Raw genomic sequence first — 23,658 nt, forward strand, 5'->3', positions numbered from 1 at the left:
TTATCATCATAAAATTTTTAAATCCACTTGAGTAATAGAATCAAATAAGACACACATACTCATATTTTATCAGTTCAGAGAAATTTTATTTGCTTGTGATGGTGTTCATAGAATAATAAAATATACAAATTAAACTGGAGTTCATCACGTGTGACGTGTATATAAAAGGTAAGATTACCAATGACGTATCAGCTGCTAACAGCATCCATCAGATTTCACGTGAAGAAATGATAATCGCTAGGAAAGAACAGATGCTGTATTATGGCTAAGAGTAGTGCCTGGTTGCTCATTTATATACAAAGTCATGACCTACAGATAGTGGCAAGTTATTCTCTGCTCCTCACTTTGAGTATTTCAGAAGAGGCATTGGAAACTTCTTATTGCTGATTTGAAGTAGTGACGCCTCCTTTGAACTACTGTCAGTGCCTGAATTAAACACTTTTTCTTTATTTAAATACAGATAATTTTTACTAATATTCTTTAAGAAGTTGCTTTTCCAAAGTTTCTGATTCTGTAGCAGATAAAAACCAACCAACCAACCAACCAAAACCATCAAATAAGAGAAAAGCATTTTAAATCATTTTGTGGTAATTTGCTGTATGTTCTGTGCCACAAAATGATTTTGAAATCCTCTATTAAAAATTCCTCACTTAGGCCGGGCGCAGTGGCCCACACGTGTAATCCCAGCACTTTGGGAGGCCAAAGCAGGTGAATCATGAGGTCAGGAGCTCGAGACCAGCCTGGCCAACGTGGTGAAACCCTATCTCTACTAAAAACACAAAAAAATTAGTTGGGTATTGTGGTCGGCACTTGTAATCCCAGCTACTCAGGAGGCTGAGTCAGGAGAATTGCTTGAACCTGGGAGATGGAGGCTTCAGCAAGCTGAGATCGCACCACTGCACTCCAGCCTGGGTGACAGAGTGAACTCTGTCTCAAAAAAAAAAAAAAAAAGAAAGAAAGAAATAAGAAATTCCCCACTTAAAGCAGAGATCAGGACTGAATTTATTCACATTCAAATTGTCTAGGTATTTGGAGTTGAAGTAATGAACATTTTCTACATAATTAATAATATATTTCACATAGTACTGACCTTCAGAATAAGTATCCTATGACATAGCTATTTAGTCTTATAGATTATCATAATTATTTTATCTTATTGGCATGGTCTTAATACAGATAAAACTTTTAAATTCAGAATCCTTTCACAAGAATGTATCCCTAAGAAGAATGTTTGCTTCATGAAGGGAGGGCATTTATTATATTAATAATATTTGTAGTCAGTATCACAATTTTCTTTAATGGAATAAAAAACAGCAGCAATATCATGTTTGCTATAATAATTAAGTGGACTGAAATGTGTAAACCATCAGAACAGTGTATCACACAGAGTGAAAGTGAATAAATATTAACTAATTACCTCATATCCATTAGAAGCAACCTAGTAACTGGAGTCTAAAACCAGGGACAGGTCTATGACCTAAGCTAGATTATCCACATATTCTCTCTGAATTTGAAATTTAAGTGGCCTCTCAAATCCATTTTGTACATAACAAGAATAAAACCAGATATAACTTTTAAAAGATAACTGTGGTTGTCTAGGCAATAGATTGGATGTATTTTATTGCTCAGAGAAAGAAATAAAAAAAAGTCACATGGTGTAGGGTAAATTCAACAGGGTTGTAATAGGAGAACTAAGTGTTGGAGTGTTAGTATCACTGAAGCTCACTTGTTTTATAATCACCTCAAGTTTTTAAATCTCTAAATTGAGGTTTACAACAAGATTTTCTTGAAGGTTTCTTTAAGTCCAGTGATAATATATTTTACTCCCATAACACTTTAAAATAGCAATAAAAGATGAAAATTTCTCAAGAATGTATACTTATTTCCAAATTTCAGTCGCAAAATTTTCTCTGGTAGATGTAACACTTAGAACTCCATTTGGCAAGCTGTGATATTTGAAGAAAAAGATAAAATGTTTCCCAAAAATTACTTGAATGTTAGAAGCCATTGTTAGAATGAGCACAGTACCACTGAATACATCAACTAAGAATGGATGGTTGGATTAATATATGGTTTTAAAAATCCTGGCTGCCTAAAAAATCAAGTCAAAATGGGTATATATCTATTTGCTATTACAATGTAATATGCAGAATATATACATATATATGCAATTATTTTATACTGACGAGCTTACATTTTGCTTTTGTTATTAGGGTCAGAAATAGCAATTAAAGTATCTTTCAAGTTCACCTTGTGGTTTTGTGTGAGTCAGAGAGAAATAAGCTAGAAGGGAGGAGAGAAAAAATATTTTGGAAAGTATAACTGAAAATATTATTTAAAAATATGTTTCTTATTTTAATTGCTATGCCAAGGTCTTAGAAAGAATGTAATGCAGAAGACAGTTGAAAATATTGCATAAAAAGTGTGTATAGTGCACATTCTGATAATTCAAGACAAGAGACCTGTTAAACTTTAAATCAAAGTTTAAGATGTATCTTTTTGAACAGCCTAAATCATTGGAACAGAATTTTAGTTGGTTCTTTTAACACATCACATTTGTGTAGTCTTGCTTTGTTCATCATTTTAATTAACTACTTAATATTTTGTGTAGGTGAATATTTATGCGTTTTCCTATTTATAGTGACTTGATTTAATTACAGAATAAAAGTTAAACATTTCCAATGCTAATTGGAAAGAAAAAGTGCACTGCATATCATAGATCAAATAATTTGAAATATATAAAATTTTGCTTAAATCGCTAGGAAAATGTCAGTCTATTGGACACAGGAAGATTTTGGAGTTTCCTGATTAAAATGTTTTACTCTTTAAAAATAATCAGCTTATTTCTGGGAAAATTGGGAAATTTATCCAGAACCTTAACCTACTCAATGGATTGAGAAATTTGTAGATAACTTAAATCATTTAAACTTTGATTTGCATCAATACTTGGGAATCTTATTAATAATACAGATGACAGAACCTCTGTTCCAAGAGACAGAATCATAACCTCTTTGTAAAAATTAAGATAATAGTATAATTATCTCATAAGATTACCATACAAAATAAGAAGTAATTCAAATAAATATCTTTTCCCCAACTGAACACTCAATATGTTAGTTGTACTATTAATGGTTGCTTTTATTACTATTAATGTTGATGCACACTAAAATTTTAGAGCCATATGTTTACCTGTTTTCTATTGTTCTTTAATAATAACAGTAATGAAAATAATACTTCAGAACCAATAATATTTCTAATGCATGTTTCTTTTTTCTTTGTTTTTCTAAGTTATTTCAGGTCATTGATAGCTGATCCTAGTCAAAAAGGAAAAACATCTGCAATATGATGTATTTTGTTTTTCAATTAGCAAAAGCTGTTGGTCATTTCTAGATATTTTATTTATAGATCTATATTTCAAAATTAGAACATGATTTATCTAGGTTAATATTATTAGATACTTCTGGAAAAGACTGGAAAGAAATTAGAAACTGAATTCAGAATTTGCTAAATTATTTCTAAAATCTTTCTTAGAATTTGCATTTTTAATGATCAGTGCAAAATTACTATTATTTTTATTCTCATATGTGAGTGAAATTGTTTTCTTATTTTATAGAATAATCTTTTTCTCATAAAATTTCTAGGACATATAGCTGAAAGTAACTTGATTAAAATGATTTATCTTATTTTTCAAAAATACTTTAGCTGGCATCTCTAAACTGACATAAAATTGTCATATGAGTTGTTGATTTTTCCTTTTACATTTCAATGACTGGCTGTGTGTTAACAATGTCTTTTAGATATTATCAGAAAAAAATATTGATTAATTATTCAATTAACAGACCAAGAGAATAATCTCAGTTGCAGTCCTAAATATTTAAATAATAACAGTGGTTGTATTTGTGTATATCCAGCTCTCTTTTAAAACTAAGAATTTCTTCATCTCATCTTCTACCTGAGATTAATTTATCATTTCTTTCTATCTATCTCAGTTCTTTGTTATTGCAAAAATTACTCGGGAGTAAGAAATGTTAAATAGACAGGCATGAAATCTGGACTTACCTAAGTTTTTAAAGTGTTAACTCCTAGCTCCTGGCTATATAATTAAACTACATATAGTTGTGATCAATGAAGCATAGTCACAAACCTTTCCATGGTGTCCTTTTATCATTTCAAAAAAGTTTAAAAAAAAAAAGTGTGTTGAGTACTTACTCTTTCATCAAATCAACTACTTTATGGCTCATGTAGCCATATTATAAAACAGAGAATCATGCATTACAGGAGAAATTTAAACATAGAAATTTTATAGAGCTACCAAATTTCACAAAACTTAGAGGCAGCTAGAATCCTACTTAATGTTAACTGGATCTAAAGCCTTAATTTTTCAATTTCAGTGAGTTACTGACTCATTTTTATCCCTCCATGTTTATATTTTTTACTAGTCCTCATATAGGTTTCAGTATTTTAGTCTGACTCCAACCTTATTTACAGGTAGTTGATACATAGTACATTAACATAACAGAAGGAAAGTTTGTTCCACATTTTTTATAGACAAAAATTTACTTTTTTCTCCCAGTATTTGCTGCTGCATGGAATCTTCAAACACTCAAATACTAAGCAAACAGCCAACGTTTTCTTTTCTTTCTTTTTTCTTTTCTTTTCTTTTCTTTTCTCTCTTTCTTTCTTTCTTTCTTTTTTTTTTTTTTTGAGAGAAGTCTTTGCACCCAGGCTGGAGCATAGTGGTGCGATCTCAGCTCCTTGCAACCTCCACCTCCCAGGTTCAAGCAATTCTCCTGCCTCTTGCCTCAGCCTCCTGAGTAGCCGGGATTATAGGCATGCACCACTATGCCCGGCTAATTTTCCACCATGCTTGGCTAATTTTTGTATTCTTAGTAGAGGTGGGTTTTCACTATGTTGACCAGGCTGGTCTTGAGCTCTTGACCTCGTGATCTGCCCGCCTCGGCCTCCCAAAGTACTGGGATTACAGGCATGAGCCACCATGCTTGGTTATGTTTTCCTATTATTCCCCCTTTACATTTCATTCAGTTTATGCTGTCTTAAGTCTTATCCTCTCTTGTTATGTATCTGTTTTGGAACCTTCTTCCAGACTGCTCCTCACTGATTCCTTTACCCATGCCCCACTACTCATATTGAACATACCGATATCAATTAGTCCAGAACTGCTTGCTATTTTTTGACCTTTAGAAAGGCCTAGTCCTTCCATTTATTTGTTTTGACTGTGTGCTTTACAATATTGTTTTTCTGCTGGAAGGTCACGAGTTGATTCTGATTTGATAACTCAGAATTTTTCCTCTCAATTTTGTAACTCAATGAACTTTTGACAATTATAGTTCATCAAATACGTGCAAATGCTTCTTGACTTAAGAAGCTATTTCTAGAACCATTTTTAATTTTATACTGAAATGCAGTCATGCATGGGAATTATTTTGAAAATTATTACATCTGCCTTGTTTTTACTCAAAACAGTTTGCATTGCCTTCTTCCCGTCTCCTTTCACGTTACCATGTTTCGCCCTCTCCTATCTTTTATATAGACTGCTTTACAAAACTAAAGATTTGAATAAGTAAACTGACTCATAACCAAAGGGTTAAAATGTTCTTCATCCATTGAAGGTATCTATTTGGTTTCAAATTTCCAATGATAATGAATTTGTGGGGGAAAAAAAGAGTTCAGAATGTTAAACATCGACAATGTCCATCTACCTCTTTGGGATACAAAAATGTTGGACAATTTAGTGCACTCGGGATTTTAACATTTTGCATTAGGTTGGACTCTATGAAACTTCCACTTTTATAAGTCAAAAGCAATTCAATATCAGCTATTTCATATGGTTCAACCTGTACGACCTATATTCTAATGATGTCTTAATCTTTTTCTCCATCTACAACTTCACTTCAGGCACAACATTAAATGTCTAATGTCAGCTCTACAAATTTATCTGGAAGTCCTGGAGGTACTTTATTTATTTCTATTAATGAACAACAAATTATCACATATTTAAAGTCTTAAAACAATACTCAATTGTTATTTCACAGTTCTGTAGGACAAAAGGCCTGGCTGGCTCTTTTGGGTTTCCCGTGTTAGAGTCTCAAAAAGCCATAATGAAAATAATTATTTGGGCTGGAATTCTACATGGTGCACCAAGGAAAGAATTTGCTTTCAAGCTCATTTGTGATGTTGACAGAATACAATTTCTTATTGAGATCTCATCTACTAGATTACTTTCAGTAGAACCTTAGCCTCTAGAGTCTGCCCATATTCATGTCACATAACCACCTTGCTTTTTAGGCTAGCATCAAATTTGTATGCTTCAAATCTCTTTGACTTCCCTTTTACCACTATCAGGAGTAAACTCTCTTCTTTTAAAGAGCTACATGATTAAATCAGATCCACTCAGATAATCTTTGTAAACTATATAATATAACAAAATCATAAGAGTGAAGTCACATGATATGTACAAGTTCCAAAAACATTGAAAAGAAAGGGGTTTTAAAACAGTGAGAGTCACTGAGGTCATTCTTAGAAGTTAATCTACCACAGCATTTGACAATCAATATGTCCAAAAGTGACATATTTACATCATCATCAATTCTGTTGTTCCACACTTTTCTTAGTTAAGTTGGTAATATTATTATCGGACTTAATGACAGAATTATGGAAGTGAATCCTGACTGCTTCAACACTGTTTCCTGATTTTGATCAAGCCTTCTCATTTACTATATCCTACACACTTACTAGATATTGCCCAGAGCCATCCTACTTCTCTTCATTGTTACTTCCATTGCATTAATTCTGACCCTCATCATTTATCCACCATATTATATCAGCCCAACATATATTTACGTCACTGCCAGAATAATGATCGTGATACATCTCTCTAATAAGTGACAATATAATGGTTTTCACTGATGGTGGGACAAGAATTAATATCAGAATGATTCTCAGATTTTTTCTTTTTCAAAATGTTTCTACCTTCTTTTTTTTAAATTATACTTTAAGTTCTAGGATACATGTGCAGAACGTGCAGGTTTGTTACATAGCTATACACGCACCATGGTGGTTTGCGGCACCCATCAACCTGTCATCTACATTAGGTATTTCTCTTAATGCTATCCCTCCCCTAGCCTCCCATCCCCCAACAGCCCCTGGTGTGTGATGTTCCCCTCCCTGTGTCCATGTGTTCTCATTGTTCAACTACCACTTACGAGTGAGAACATGCGGTGTTTAGTTTTCCTGTTCTTGTGTTACTTAGCTGAAAGTGATGGTTTCCAGGTTCATTCACGTCCCTGCAAAGGACATAAACTCATCTTTTTTTATGACTGCATAGCATTCAATGGTGTATATGTGCCACATTTTCTTTATCTAGTGTATCATTGATGGGCATTTGGGTTGGTTCCAAGTCTTTGTTATTATGAATAGTGCCACAATAAATATAAGTTTGCATGTGTCTTTATAGTAGAATGATTTATAATTCTTCAGGTATAACCCAGTAATAGAATTGCTGGGTCAAATGTTATTTCTGGTTCTAGATCCTTGAGGAATCACCACACTGTCTTCCATAATCTCTGAACTAATTTACACTCCCACCAACAGTGTAAAAGCATTCTTATTTTCCCACATCCTCTCCAGCATCTGTTGTTTCCTGACTTTTTAATGATTGCTATTCTGACTGGCATGAGATGGTATCTCATCGTGGTTTAGAGTTGCATTTCTCTAATGACCAGTGATGATGAGCTTTTTTCATAAGGTTGTTGGCTGGATAAATGTCTTCTTTTGAGAAATGTCTGTTCAAATCCTTCACCCACTTGTCGATAGGGTTGTTTGTTTCTTCCTTGTAATTTTGTTAAAGTTTTGTAGATTCTGGATATTTGCCCTTTGTCAGATGGATAGATTGCAAATATTTTCAAAGATCTAAAATTGACACCCTAATATCACAATTAAAAGAACCAGAGAAGCAAGGGCAAATAAATTCAAAAGCTAGTAGAAGAGAAGAGATAACTAAGATCAGAGCAGAATTGAAGGAGATAGAGACATGAAAAACACTTCAAAAAATCAATGAATCCAGGAGCTGATATTTTGAAAAGATTAACATAATGGATAGACTGCTAACCAGACTAATAAAGAAGAAAAGTGAGAAGAATCAAATAGGCACAATAAAAAATGATAAAGGAGATATCACCACTGATTCCACAGAAATGCAAACTACCATCAGAGAATACTATAAACACCTCTACACAAATAAACTAGAACATCTAGAAGAAATGGAAAAATTCCTGAACACATACACCCTTCCAAGACTAAATGGTGAAGAAATCAAATCCTTGAATTGATCAATAACAAGTTCTAAAATTGAGGCAGTAATTAATAGCCTACTGACCAAAAATAATCCCAGAACCAGAAGAATTCACAGCCAAATTCTCCCAGAGGTACAAAGAGAAGCTGGTACCATTCCTTCTAAAACCATTCCAAACAACAGTAAAAGAGGAACTCCTCCCTAATTCATTTTAGGAGGCCAGCATCATCCTGATTCCAAAACCTGGCAGAGGCAAAACAGAAAATTTCAGGCCAATATCCCCGATGAACTTCAATGCAAAAATCCTCAATAAAATATTGGCAAACAGAATCTAATGACACATCAATAAGCTTACCCACCACAATCAATTCGGCTTCATCCCTGGGATGCAAGGCTGGTTCAACATATGCAAATCAATAAATGTAATCCATCACATAAACAGAACCAATGATACTAACCACATGATTATCTCAATAGATAAAAAAAAAAAAAGGCCTTCGAAACAATTCAACACCCCTTCAATGCTAAAAACTGTCAATAAACTATGTATCGATGGAACATACCTCAAAATAATAAGAGTTATTTTTGACAAACCCACAGTCAGTATCATACTGAATGGGCAAAAGCTAGAAGCATTCCGTTTGAAAACCAGCACAAGACAAGGATGCCCTCTCTCACCACTCCTATTCAATATAGAATCGGAAGTTCTGACCAGGGCAATCAGTCAAGAGAAAGAAATAAAGGATATTCAAATAACGAGAGAGGAAGTCAAATTGTCTCGCTTGCAGATGACATGATTTTATATTTGGAAAACCCCATTGTCTCAGCCCCCAAACTCCTTAAGCTGATAAGCAACTTACCAAAGTCTCGGGATACAAAATCAATGTGCAAAAATCATAAGCATTCCTATACACCAATAATAGACAAACAGAGAGCCAAATCCTGAGTGAATTCCCATTCACAATTGCTACAAAGAGAATAAAATACTTAGGAATACAACTTACAAGCGATGTGAAAGACCTCTTCAAGGAGAACTACAAACTATTGCTCGAGGAAATAAGAGAGAACACAAACAAATGTAAAAACATTCAATGCTCATGGATAGAAAGAATCAATATCGTGAAAATGGCCATACTGCCCAAAGTAATTTATAGATTAAATGCTATCCCCATCAAGTTACCATTGACTTTCTCCACAAAATTAGAAAAAACTACTATAAGTTTTATGTGGAACGAAAAAGAGCCTGTATACCCAAGACAATCACATGCAAAAAGAACAAAGCTGGAGACATCACGCTACCTGACTTCAAACTATACTACAAGGCTACAGTAACCAAAACAGCATCGTGCTGGTACCAAAAAAAGATATATAGACCAATGGAACAGAATACAGGCCTCAGAAATAGCTCCACACATCTACAGTCATCTCATCTTTGACAAACCTGACAAAAACAAGCAACAGGGAAAGGATTCCCTACTTAATAAATGGTATTGAGAAAACTGGCTAGCTGTAGAAACCTGAAACTGGACCCCTTCTTTATACCTTATACAAAACTCAACTAAAGATGGATTAAAGACTTAAATGTATAACCTAAAACCATAAAAACCCTTGAAGAAAACCTAGGCAATACCAGGACATAGGCATGGACAAAGATTTCATGACTAAAACACCACAAGCAATGATAATGAAAGCCAAAATTGACAAATGGTATCTAATTAAACTAAAGAGCTTCTGCACAGCAAAAGAAACTATAGTCAGAGTGTTCATACCCTCTTAACCCTATTCTCTTTATTCCTAGGTTCGTAATTCTTATATGAGGTTCAAATTTCTCAGATCTTATAACAGAGCATCCATGACCTGATTCTTCTCTGCAGGTTCCTTTTTGTACTGCTCTATATCTGATTTCCCTATTTTAATGTACATGTAGTTCCCAGATATTCTATTATATTTAAATTTTGCATTACTACACATGTTTACTTTCTTACGATGCTTCTTGACTTCTTTTATGTCTTATCTAATTAGTACTCATTTTTGGATACTTCATATGCAAACCTCTCGAGATTTATCTTTCTGATTTCTTCATCTATTTTCTCTTCATAGAACAAACTAGGTCCTTCTTGTCTATAGTTTTCATTTTACACTTGTGCTTATCTTGCATTTTAAAATGTTAATTTGTGTTCCTATTTATGTATTAGTTTCTGTGGTGGGCATAATCTAAGCTCCCTCCCCATCAGATCCCTTCTGCCTTTGTGTAACCCTCTAGCTTTGAGCTTAGAAAGGGCCTGAGAATGTCTTCTGTTGAATAGTTTACAATGAAAATGACAGAATGTCACTCTCATGGTTATGCTATATTATACAAGACTCCATCTTGTTAGCAGGCTTGCCCTAGAGATTCTTCTACATGGCTCACTGAAACAAATGGCCATATTGTGCAAGCTCATGTAGCGAGAAAATATGGGAGACCTCTAGGGACTGTGGCATCTAGAAGCTGATGGTGCCCTCTAGATACCAAGAACAACTTCCAGCCAATGACCAGCAATAATTTAGGGCCCTTAATTCTCTAACATCAAGGAAATAAATAACAACCTGAGTAAAATTTGAAGTAGATTCTTCCCCAGCCAATCCTAAGATAAAAACACAACCTGGCTGACACCTTAATCTCCTAGCTGAGAGATCCTGAGAAGAGGATTCCTCTAAATTGTGCCAAGACTACTGACCCACATAAATTGTGGTATAACAAAAGTGTGGTTTTAAGCTGCTAAATGTTTGGGAATATGCTATGTAGCAATAGAAAACTGCTTCAGTCTCTAAGGCTAGTTGTTAGCATCTTTAAGAGCTCATTCTGGACTAGCCATTGTTGTATATAAAGGTATTTAAATCCAGGCAATCAATTCGCCAAGAACTTCACGTCTATTTATAAATTCAAAGAGGCCTGAACTTAATGTCCTCAATAATAACTATAATAATCTCATTCTTACCTTTCCGGCCTTGGTTTTTGATTTCAGTCTATATCTTAACATTTCCTTCTATATCGCTTGATTTAATGATACACTAATACTTTTAACTTCGTAAGACTTTGATTTTCAAAATAATTTCATATCACATTGATTTTAAGTATTTACATGGTGTAACTGAAGAAAACTTCTGACCCTAAACTCCAATATTTCTGAACTATAGTGCTACCCAGATGTGAAATAAAGGGATTTCGAATATTTATTTCCTAAGATTTATAGTTCCAAATATTCTCATTACACACTGTGAGTCAGCCATTCTCCAATCCATCTCCATTAAAAATAAGTTGCTATGGGCAAAAAGACCATCATGAGCAGATGATTATATTTATACTATGAATTACAGATGTGAAAGCTGAATCGCTGTTGTGTTTAGACATCAATGACCTAACTGAGCTTCTGTGTCTCTGTTTTCTTCTGGATACAGTTGGAAGGGTTTGGAGACAGGAGGTGAGAAAAAGTTATACAATTTTTTTCTATAATTGCCAATATGTAAGCATACTTGGCATTCCATGTCTATATGTTCTGCATCAGTGCATTCAACCTACCATGGACTGATACTACTTCAAAACATAAACCAATGAATAATTGTGCCTGTAACAAACATATACAAACTTTTTTGTCCCTATTTCCTAAATAATATAGTATAATAAATATAGTGTTTACATATCATTTACATTGTCGATGTAGTAATAGTAAATAGTAAAACGATATAGTGTTTACATATCATTTGCATTGTATTCTGTATTATAAGTAATCTAGAAATAATTTAAAGTATGCCGAAGGATGTGGGTAGGTTACATGCAAATACTACACCATTTTATGTAACAGACTTCGGCATCCACATCTTTTGGTATTCATGGGATGTACTGGTACCAATTCCCCATGCAACAAATGTACACAAAATGCCTATTGTTACAAAAGAACTCTAAGCCAATGTGCATCCTCAAATCCCACCTATTTAATGATAGACTCTGCTGCTACCCATTACCCACACACTCATCCAATAATTAGAGTAACAGGGATTTCCAGTTGCTTAAAACATGTGGATATGTAGTAGACAGAAGGCTTGCTAAGGACCTATACATACTGATTGCTAAAACAGACCCCTTTTTCACGGCAGAAAAGTGACGACCCTCAAAGTTGGCTAGCTACTTAACACTTTTCCCTGAGGACAAACAGGGTGAATACATACATCCCCACATGAGTTAATGATATCTTAATATCCACATTTGGCTTGAAATATCCTGTCTGTGGAAACCTCTGACCCACTATTTGAAAAACATGCTATATACTTCTACTCCAAGTATTCCAACAATACAGGCTTCAGGTCTCATAAATTCAAATCTTGTTTTATCCACTTTACGCTAGACATTCAGAGCTAATATCTTTCTTTCTGGGAAAAGTTTGACTTAACATAAAGAATCGATCTTTTCCTAGGAAAAGGTAATTATACAAAAATTAACTCAAGATGGATTAAATATTTAAACATAAGACCTAAAACCATAAAAAACCCTGAAGAAAACCTAGGAAATACCATTCAGGACATAGGCATGGGCAAAGACTTCATGACTAAAACACCAAAAGGAATGATAACAAAGCCGAATTGACAAATGGGATCTAATTAAACTAAAGAGCTTCTGCACAGCAAAAGAAACTATCGTCAGAGTGTTTCTACACTCTTAACCCCATTCCCTTTATTCCTAGGTTCTTAGTTCTTAAATGAAATTCAAGTTTCTCAGATCTTATGACAGAGCAACCTGATTCTTGTCTGCAGGTTCATTTTCTACTGCTCTGTATCTGATTTCCTTATTTTAATGTACATGTAGTTCCCAGATAGTCTATTATATTTAAATTTTGCATTAATACTCATGTTTGCTTTCTTAGGATGCTCTTGGCTTCTGTTTTGTCTTATCTGATTAGTACTCATTTTTGGATACTTACCTCATATACAAACCTCTCATATACAAACCATCATTAAATGATGATATGTGTTTATTATATTTTTTTACTTTGATATCATTAACAACCAAATTTTCCAAGAAAAAAAAAATCACCTAATTTTGTTCCCCCAAATGTGACTTTGCTATTCCATTCAAATCATAATCTCTTCTGTCTTGCCTTGGAAATGCTTTTCTAATTCTGTTGTGAAAGTTACCTTCATTCAGGCTGGTTTTACAGAAGTACTTTAATTGTATATTCACTTGTGATTGTTGTCAGAGTTAAGTTATTCTATGTATAGGTCACAAAAGACTAGATATAAAGCTATTTTCAAGGTAAGGAGGAATTTTGCAAAATTTTTACTCCATCATCATGCTAATGTCATGCTCTTTGCCATGCCTAGGATCCCAGCCATTTGCTCTTCAAGCTTGCCAAGACAACTTTAGAAAATATAATGAAGTCTTCTATGTATGTAATTCTTCACTTTCCCATCATTTCTAATCTACAGATTAATAAAATTTCAAAGGATTTTGATGAGCATTTATGTTGCTACACATTCAAAGGAAAACATGTCAGATGCATTGAACTTACCAAGACAAAATATATACAACAATTGACTGTAGTCTTCTAATAAATAGTCTCTTCCACTGAAATTCATGCTTTTTTCACTTCCTCCTTGCAATACCACACAAAACCACACAATAATAAAAGCAACAACAAGGTAATATTTAGCAATTTTATGTGACAAAAGAGCAACATCTGACATGTATCTTCCATATTTCATGGCTTAAATTATTTTTCTTTAGGTTTTTATGTGTAATAATTGTTTCAAAAGTTGCCTATCATTAAACATTTAGCTTATGTATTTCTATTTAGGTGGTGTGAACTACTTGTAATGAACTAAAATAATTACTTAATGTTACCCTTGGCTTGAACAAACTTCAAAGAGGTTTCCTTTTGACTATAAACCTCTGACCTCTCTTTTCTTAGAGCATTTATATTAGAAACTTTGTAAATTTTTTCTATGTTCCTTTCAAATATAGACAAATCTTTCAGGCCATTGCAGATATTAAACTATGGAATATCTCTCTCAAAGATCTGGGAGCCATCCTTTTGAAGTGAAATTACAAAAAAAAGCATAGGTCTCTAATCTCCCAGTCTCAATGGAAGGGTAGGAGGCTCATTTGTCAAGCCCCACTAAGAAAATGCAGATGGCCTAATTACATTGACCAACCTCTTCACTAACATCCTTGTGCACCAGTACTTCTTACCTAGCTTATTTCAGGGCTTAAAAACTATCCTACATTTTGTTTCAACAGAATTGAGTTCAGTCTCTCTCTTCTATTAAAGCAGTCTCTCTTCGCTATTATATAGCCCTGAATTCAATCTTCCTTGCTCATTTAACTCCACCCAGTACAACTTTTCTCTGACAACTTTTTAACTCCTTACAGTTTCATTAATCTTAAATAAAAATAGATTTTCTAATGTGTGACAAGAAGCACTAAGAAATCCAGTCATCATCCATGAAAGAGCTATTAATTTAGTCAGTTTCTGATTTTATATAGAGCACTATAGCTGCAACGTTTTGTTCCACTTTTATATTTGTTTACTTTAATTTTTTAAAATTTATTTTTTAAGAATGATTATCAATTTTGATTCCAGATTTTGCGTTTATGAACTGATAACATTATAAAGTATTCACTGAAATGGACTCCCAAAAGGGACATGTAAAAGAGTCAAAAGGCAATGCATTAAAAGAAATATAGTTATGTAGTCAGCATGAAAGCATTATCTAAACAATTAACTTTCAGAATATGCATCACAAGCAGGATACAAAATAAATGTACAAAACCAGCCTTTCTATAATATGCCAACAGTAAACAAAACATGATTGATCAATAATCATTTGTTCTGGATATTAGCTTAAGTTCGTTCTTTAACCATAAAAAAATTATTTTAGAAACAGAATCCTCTTCATGTAAATGTTACAAGAAAGAAAAAAAAGAGACAAATATTTCTTTAGAAAATATTAGTACAGGCCATAAATAAACTAACTTTTACTATACCTTCCCCTAGATGATTGTGAAAATCTGTTTTTTGGTTTATATAAAAATATTTTATGCATAAAATTATAATTACTTAAAAATATTTTATTATTTTTTACAAATATACTCAATGAAAATACTAAATAAATTCAAGTTGTATGCTACATTTAATATGCTTAAAAGTATTTAGAGCAGTACATTCTGTGACAAGTTGCATTATAAATTTCCATGTACTTAATGTGTGTCATAGAGTAACTTACTGAATACCTTCAGGCATAACTAAAGAACCCAAAACCTATGGAGTAAATATATGCTTCTTCTGAGTAGCAAGAGATATTTATTTTTTTAATCAAAAATAACAAAAGAAGATAAAAGAGGAAAGTCTTACAAAAAATTTAGTAAACAACTCCAATTATAAACAGAGAGACTCAACTTTTGGGTTAAAAAGCATAGACATCTTATAATAAAATAATAACTGGAAAAAATACGTAAGACAGTATTAGATATTTCTAGATGAAGAGGTGATTATTTAAATATTATTTACCATATGACATCTTTTGTTGTCCTATTTTCTTATTATTCACATTGTAATTCTCTTATTACAAAAAGTAAAATGTATTCAAATATGTATCATCGTAAACTTTCAGTGATGTCCTCTTAAGAGAGGGTATTTCTATATTAGCAGGAAGGCAGCAGAAAGGAGAAGTGGAAGGTCAAAAGGAGTGGGGAGAACAAACTAACATAAGAAAGCTTAAAGTAGGAGAAAGACTGTGTATGTGATTAGAAAACTATTATGGTTAATGTATCCCATATTCCTTGTTGAACCCTGCGTGTTTACATAAAATATACAAATTTGATGACTTTTTTCCTTCTCATATGAAGAACATTTTTTTCCTGCTTCAATGAAGCTTTAATTTACAGAATTATATTTGTTTTGAACTTGACCAGTCTTAAAATTTATCTGCCAGTTTTAAAATCTTTGAGTTTCTTTAAAGAATAAAAACAATGGCCAGGCGCGGTGGCTCAAGCTTGTAATCCCAGCACTTTGGGAGGCCGAGACGGGCGGATCACGAGGTCAGTAGATCGAGACCATCCTGGCTAACACCGTGAAACCCCGTCTCTACTAAAAAATACAAAAAAAAAAAAACCTAGCCGGGCGAGGTGGCGGGCGCCTGTAGTCCCAGCTACTCGGAGGCTGAGGCAGGAGAATGGCGTAAACCCGGGAGGCGGAGCTTGCAGTGAGCTGAGAACGGGCCACTGCACTCCAGCCTGGGCGACAGAGTGAGACTCCGTCTCAAAAAAAAAAAAAAAATTGATATATTTCTCTGCCTTATCAGATTATTGCTCTAGGAACTAACTTTTTTTAACTTGTGGGTTAAATAATTCATAGACTTTTTTGGTATACTGATATTTCACTTTGACATGATGCAGTAAATGTGCAATCTAGCAGCAATATGCAACAGGCCTTCTTAACTGAAATTGAAAATTCAGAACAACAGAAACTCATGGTGTACTATTTAAATATAAATGGATAAATTTTCCATCAAAAATAATGTGTATATTTTGTTTCTTTTCTTTTTTTTCTGTGATATAAGCCAACAAGATACTAAAATACTGATGAAAATACACATAGTTCTAAATATTGTATATACACACAAATATATATATATATATATATGTGCGTGTGTATATACATTCAAGTATAAACAAATCTTATAAGTATTATCTAAATATTCTTCAGTGGATAAAGTAGAAGGAGATGGACTGAAAATTACTACTTTGCAACCATAACAGTTTAAAGAGCTATCATTTATCTCATATGTGACTGGCACTGACTATCAATCTATACATCAATAGGACTACCTATAGTCCCCAGTAATGTGTATAATAGGTGTTGATGGTGCTGAGTAGAATAGCTTTTTGACACATAAATTAGTTATGTCCCCTATAATCATCCAGACTCTGACAGCTCAAATGCTTCTCTTAACAGCGATGACTTTGTTTTTGCCTGTAAATGTGCTTCATGTAAGAGTTGCTGAAGGAAATAAAATATGTGACATTCCGATTTCAATTTCTAAAACAATGTTCTCCCTCATTTTGCTTAAGAATTTTGGGATATAGATAGAGATTGGGAAGCTCAAAGATACAAAAACATAAATGCTAGTTTTATTTCAGCCAGTGTGTTTTGAACATGTGCTTACCAGTAACAAGCAAATAAAAATAAAAGAATGTCTGCATAATTTAATATAATATTTTTAATCCTTCAAAACCTTGACTAAATATTCAGAGGTTGGAGTTCAAATATCTTCATAGATATAGAGAACTTTTGAAATCTAAGAGTCAGTTAACTACTTTAATTATTTAAAATAATGTGTGATTTTACATAAAAAAAGATAGTATGATTATTAAAAGATGACAATAATTATTGGAGACTAAATTTCTGGAAAGAAATTATGTAAATATTTAAGACTTAATCTTTAGAATAGTTAATGAATATATTGAAGGGGAAAGATAATTTAATGGGAAAAAAATATTAGCTGGTGCATGATGGTAAGCATTGCAATTGTAGAAGATTAGTGTAAAGCAAAATACTCATTAAATGTATTTGATTTAAAAAATCAGTGATCATATATATAATTACATATATATCCCGTTTAATATGGCTTACATGGCTTAAAGGCATTTTATTTAAAATATCAATGGTTTTATATATATATATATATCTAATATATAAACATAATTGGTTTACTATCATGGCTTCTTTTACTTAGAATTTATTTCTTAGATTTTAAATTAGAAGTTAACACACATGCAAACAAGTACATAAAACATAAAGCTACCATTGAATCAATACAAAGAAACAATTCATACACCCAGAAATTAGATCAAGAAAATGAACACAGCAACATAAAAACCCTCCTCATGCATTATTTCCGCTTCCTTTCCAAAAGTTACCACAATTCAAAAATTCCAGGTATTAGTTACTTGTTTTAGAATTTTTATAAAAGCAAAATCAGAGGAATTTGTTATCTATTCCATAGAGATCTGAAAAGTGTCTCTCACACCCCCACCATCAACAGAGGGCAAGACAAAAAAGAAAAAAGAAAGAAAGAAAGAAAGGAAACGAGAGAAAGATAAAAAAGAGAAAGGAAAGAAGAAAGAAAGAAAGAAAGAAAGAAAGAAAGAAAGAAAGAAAGAAAGAAAGAAAGGGAGAGAAAGAAAGAGCAAACAGACCGTAAACTGAAAATTAATGAATTTACTTGAAACAGTCAAAGAACTGAGGTAACAGGATAAACAACTTACTTAAAATCTATGAATAGATAGGGATCTACAGGAGAAAATGTATTCTAGCTTCCATTTACCTGTAATATACTCACAAACTATATAATTCATTAGAAAATTTAGCTTGAAAACTTTACAAATTGCTTAAAACGAAGTCGGTAGCATGAGAATGGAAAAGAACTGAGGGTCAAAGACACATAGTGGGATTCAAACCCCTTTATAGCAGTTTCTTTCAGAAACCCTAACAAGCAACACAGAGTAGATTGGAAAGCATCCTGAGAAAACATCTCCCATTATGCTGGCTGGACAAGGGGACCAGCAGCAACTGTCTCACTCTTACCCATCACTCTTATCTCCTGTAAGTAACAAACTGAAGGGAAAGGGTCAAAAAAGCTGTAAGCTTTCAACACTAGTGGAAACCCATTATGGTTGAGAGAAGCAGGACGGGGGGAAAATATCTCTACCCTTGGGGAACAGGAATAAGTAGTAGGTCCAGAATTTTATGTGAGGAAGGAAAGTAACACAGGTGAAAGCCACACCTCTAAGATCCAAGCCCTCATGTTCACCAAACATGTATTCAGAACATCAGAAAAAACGTTTTCTCTATTTTCTAATTCCTTGTTCAATTTTGATCATTTGTATTTTATTGATAAAATGTCAATTTATTATAGTTTCACAAATGTATTGCTAGGGCGTTGCACATATATTTTCCTGTAATATTTTCATTTTTTATTATTTGAATCTTTTATAATTTGCTAATAAGTATTAAGTAAAAATAATATTTTCATATATCTATGAATGTTGAAATAGACAGATTTTCTCCGTAATACAGTCCACAGGAAAAACATAAAGAAAAGTAGAGAGTAAAATTAAAGCACAACCACACTTTTCATTATGTAACACAAACTTTGACACTAAAAACCTAGGAGAAAAAAGGCATTCTCATCCCCAAGAAAAAGACATATTCACCTAAATGTCATCCAGGGGTAAAAAAAAAAAAAAAAAAAAAAAAAAAAAAAAAAAAAAAAAAAAAAAATTTGGTAATATCTCACCTAGCAAGTATTTTAGATGTTATAAGCATTATTATCTCTGTCATAACCAGTCAACTTGTGAAACAGAATAATGAAAGCAGTATTAGATATTACATGAAGCTTTCTCAAGAGGAAGAGGAAGAGCAAGGTAGTAGACTAGAAGCTTCCAACAGAACATGAATTTAACAACTATCTACACAATAAAAGAAGTTTCATATTAATAAAAAATCAGGGGAGTAATCAAAGTACCAGATTTTAACTTCATATTGCTTAAAAAGGCACTGAATCAGATAGGATTGATTATAAAAAGAAAGAAAAAGACTCGAATTGCTGATGCAACCTCTAGCTAATCCCTTGGCATCCTCAGAGTAATGAGACCATTTTTATGCATTGTGGAGGGAGAAAGCAGAGCAATTCTGAAACATTGAGCTCGGTGTTTCACTCTAATGGCAGAATGTAAAGCCAGGCTAAAATCAGCTAATACTTGCCCAAAGAGGGAGCATTTAAGAAAGAAGGGGACTGGCCGGGCATGGTGGTTTACGCCTGTAATCCCAGCTCTTTGGGAGGCCAAGGCAGGCGGATCACGAGGTCAGGAGATCGAGACCATCCTGCCTGACACCGTGAAACCCGGTCTCTACTAAAAATACAAAAATTTAGCCAGGTGTGGTGGTGGGCGCCTGTAGTCCCAGCTACTCTGGAGGCTGAGGCAGGAAAATGGCATAAACCTGGGAGGTGGAGCTTGCAGTGAGCCGAGATTGCGCCACTGCACTCCAGCCTGGGTGACAGAGCAAGACTCTGTCTCAGAAAAGAAAAGAGGAAAAAATGCCACAAAACAAGAGACAAGGACAAAATGGCAAGAGTAAGTCTTTACTTGTCAATAATAACATTGAATGTGCATAGACTACACAATCCAATCAAAAGATAGAGTGGCTGAAGTAGTTAAAAAAAAGAGACCCAGTGATCTGTTGCCTACAGAAAACACATGCCACCTATAAAGATTCACATAGACCAAAAACAGAGAGATTGAAAGAGATATTCTATGCCAATGGATCAAAAAAATTGAGGAATTTATATCTGATATAAAATATTTATATCAGACAAAATAGATTTCAAAAGGGGCTAAGATGGCTGACTAGAAGTAGCTTCTGTCAAGGACTCCCACTGAGAAGAACAAAAATGGTGAGTGAACACTGCACCTTCAGCTGAGGAATCCAGGTTCTCTAATTGGGACTGACTAGGCAGTTGGCATGGCCCACAGAGAGCAAGGAAAAGCAGGGTGGAGTGGTGGCCTACCTGGGAGCTGCATGGGGCAAGGAGAGCTCCTACCCCCAGCCAGGGAAGGCAGTGAGTGATTGTGCTACTCAGCCCAGGAAATCACAATTTTTTCACAGATCTGTGCACCGCATGGATCAGGAGATCCCCTTCTGAGCCCAGGCCACCAGGGTCTTGAGTCCCAAGCATGGAGCTGTGCAGATACTAGGTGGCCACTTGGGTTCAATGATCTGAATGGGGGGAAATCAACCAGGCTTGTGTCATTCCCTTCAGGGCAGCAAGGTCCCCCTTGCACCCGGCAGGTCAAGAAGTGCCATTTGTGAACCAGACACCATAGGCAAAAACTTTGAATGTCTGTTGTTCTATAGTACTATGACTGAGCTGACACTCAAATCATAAGATGCAGTCATTCCCATTCTTCCCTTCCCTCTCCACAGGCAGAGGATCCTGATTCCATGACCGCCACCAGTAGAGTACAGGCCCACAGCACTTCCAGGCTACAGCTAAGGTCCAAGGGCTCTTTAGTGACGTTGTGGTGAATATTACCTGGTCTAGGACTCACACTTAAAGACAGTAGGCTCCCCTCTGGCCCAGGGAAGGTCCAGAAATGACAACCTAGAGTCAAGGCCTTGAAATGGGGAACCAAGAGGCCTCTTGCTGCTGTAGCCCTCTGTGGCTAAGATAGTACCTACAGTGCAAGACAAATTCCCTTTTACTCTTCCCAAGCAGAAGGTGCCTCTCCCCATGGCCACTACAGTTGGGAATGTGCTGAGTCTCACCTGAAGCCAGTGAGTCTCAAGAGTGTCACCCAAGGCCCATGGCATACTACCTTCATAGTGCTGGCAGTACCCAGGGCTTTTTAATCAGCAGGTCATGGCTCCTGCCAGGACTGAGTTCCTTTCTTCAAGGTAGCACCTTCCCTTCTACCCCAGAATGTGTCTAGAAATGTCATCTGGGCCCTAAAGCCTGGAATGCAGCCTCACCACTCTGACCAGTACCCTGTCCTACTGTGACTGAGCTGGTATCCAAGATGCATGACAAAGTCTTCTTTCCTTTTTCCTCTCCTCTTCTCAAGCATAAAAATGGGTCTGTTTTGGTGCCCTGAACTGTGTGGCCTGGGTATCAGAGGAGGTGGCACAAGCACTCCCTTAGCCCCACTGGCTGTTGTTGCAGTAGGTTGCATGTCCTCATGTCCACTGGCTCTGAGCCCTGTTCAGCACTGGAACTCACCTAGGAGTTGCAGTTCTTGTGGCTTAGAATGCCTTTCAAGGTATTTAGAGCCCACAGCACTTTAACCCTTGGTGGAAAGGCTTCTGGGAATGCAAATTATGACCACTGCAAGGGTTGATTCCCCTCTGGCTAGGGTTGGTTTAAATACTTTCTTTTTGGGTGGGTGCCAGCTGAGTTCAGATCAGTTTTGCTTTCTGTTGTGACAGGGAAGGACTGTGTTAAATGCAATGTTTCGCAAGTGATGCACTCTCTCAAGTGCACACATTCTCTCTCTATGCCATGCGGTACCTGTCAGGGGATGAGAGAGGGGTAGTATCAGCAGTTCAAGACTGTCTTTTCTTCCCTCTTCAGTGCCTCTTCCAGTGATATAAAGTTAGAACCAGGTACTCTGAGTGCTTACCTAATTTTGGTTCTTATGAAGGTGATTTTGTGTCTGTAGATAGTTGTTAATTTGTGTCTTTGCAAGAGGATGATTAGTGGAGCCTCCTATACAGCCATTGTGCTCTGGTCTGCAAGCATAATAATGTTTTCACAAGGTAATCCTGGAAATGGCAATTAATAAATTTATAGAAGAATTCTAGTCATAATTTTAAGAGGTACACATATTTTTAAAAGAATGCACATATACATATATGCTCTCTGTATCTGTTTTTCTCCTTATAATAATATCTCTTCATTTTCACATGTCTGATCTACAATACAATTCCTATTGCCTTCTTTAAGGAATTACCATGAAGTAAGAAAGATAAGAGCTGGCTGTTTGAGGTTTAGTTCACTGCTTTTGTCACATTCATGTCCAGCAAAATCTGTGCTTAAAATAAAATTGCATTTGATTTTACAATTTGATCTCATTCTTGAATCAATAAGCTCTTTCGATAAAGCTTAATCTATTTCTGGATCTTTAGGCCATCATACTTTGAATGAGAAAACCAACAAATTCAGAATGTACTTTCCATAGAATTTTAGTCTCTCTTTTTCAAGACTTTTTAAAAAGTGTTTTATGTATACGTTTTTTCAACATTCTCTAAATGCCCAATTCCCATATCCTACTCCTCAACACATACTTCCATTTTTTTCTAAATTTAGCTTGATAGAAATAACTGATTACATATTAAGTATCTTCATTAGTTGAATTAAAAGACAATGGGGGGCAATAGTATGTCAAGGATAGTTATGTATTTTAATCACCATTTTTAACTAAAGTATTAAGAATTATCATAGAAAGTATGGAGCACTTTCAGATGGCAAAGTAGATTCCCTACAGTGAAATACCACCTCACTCCAGTTAGAATGGCTATTATCCAAAAGACAGCATGTATCAAATGCTGGTAAGGATACAGAAAAAGTGTTACTCTTATGACTCTGTTGATGGGAACATAAATTAATAGAGCCATTATAAAGAACAGTATGAATGTTCCACAAGAACATTAAAAATAGATCTATCACACTATTCCACAAACCCACTGCTTGGTATATATCCAAAGAAAGAAAATTAGTGTATTGAAGAGATAATTGCATTCCCATGTTTATTTCAA

This window comes from Piliocolobus tephrosceles, chromosome 2 (assembly GCF_002776525.5).
Source record: "Piliocolobus tephrosceles isolate RC106 chromosome 2, ASM277652v3, whole genome shotgun sequence".
In the NCBI taxonomy this organism is placed as follows: domain Eukaryota; kingdom Metazoa; phylum Chordata; class Mammalia; order Primates; family Cercopithecidae; genus Piliocolobus; species Piliocolobus tephrosceles.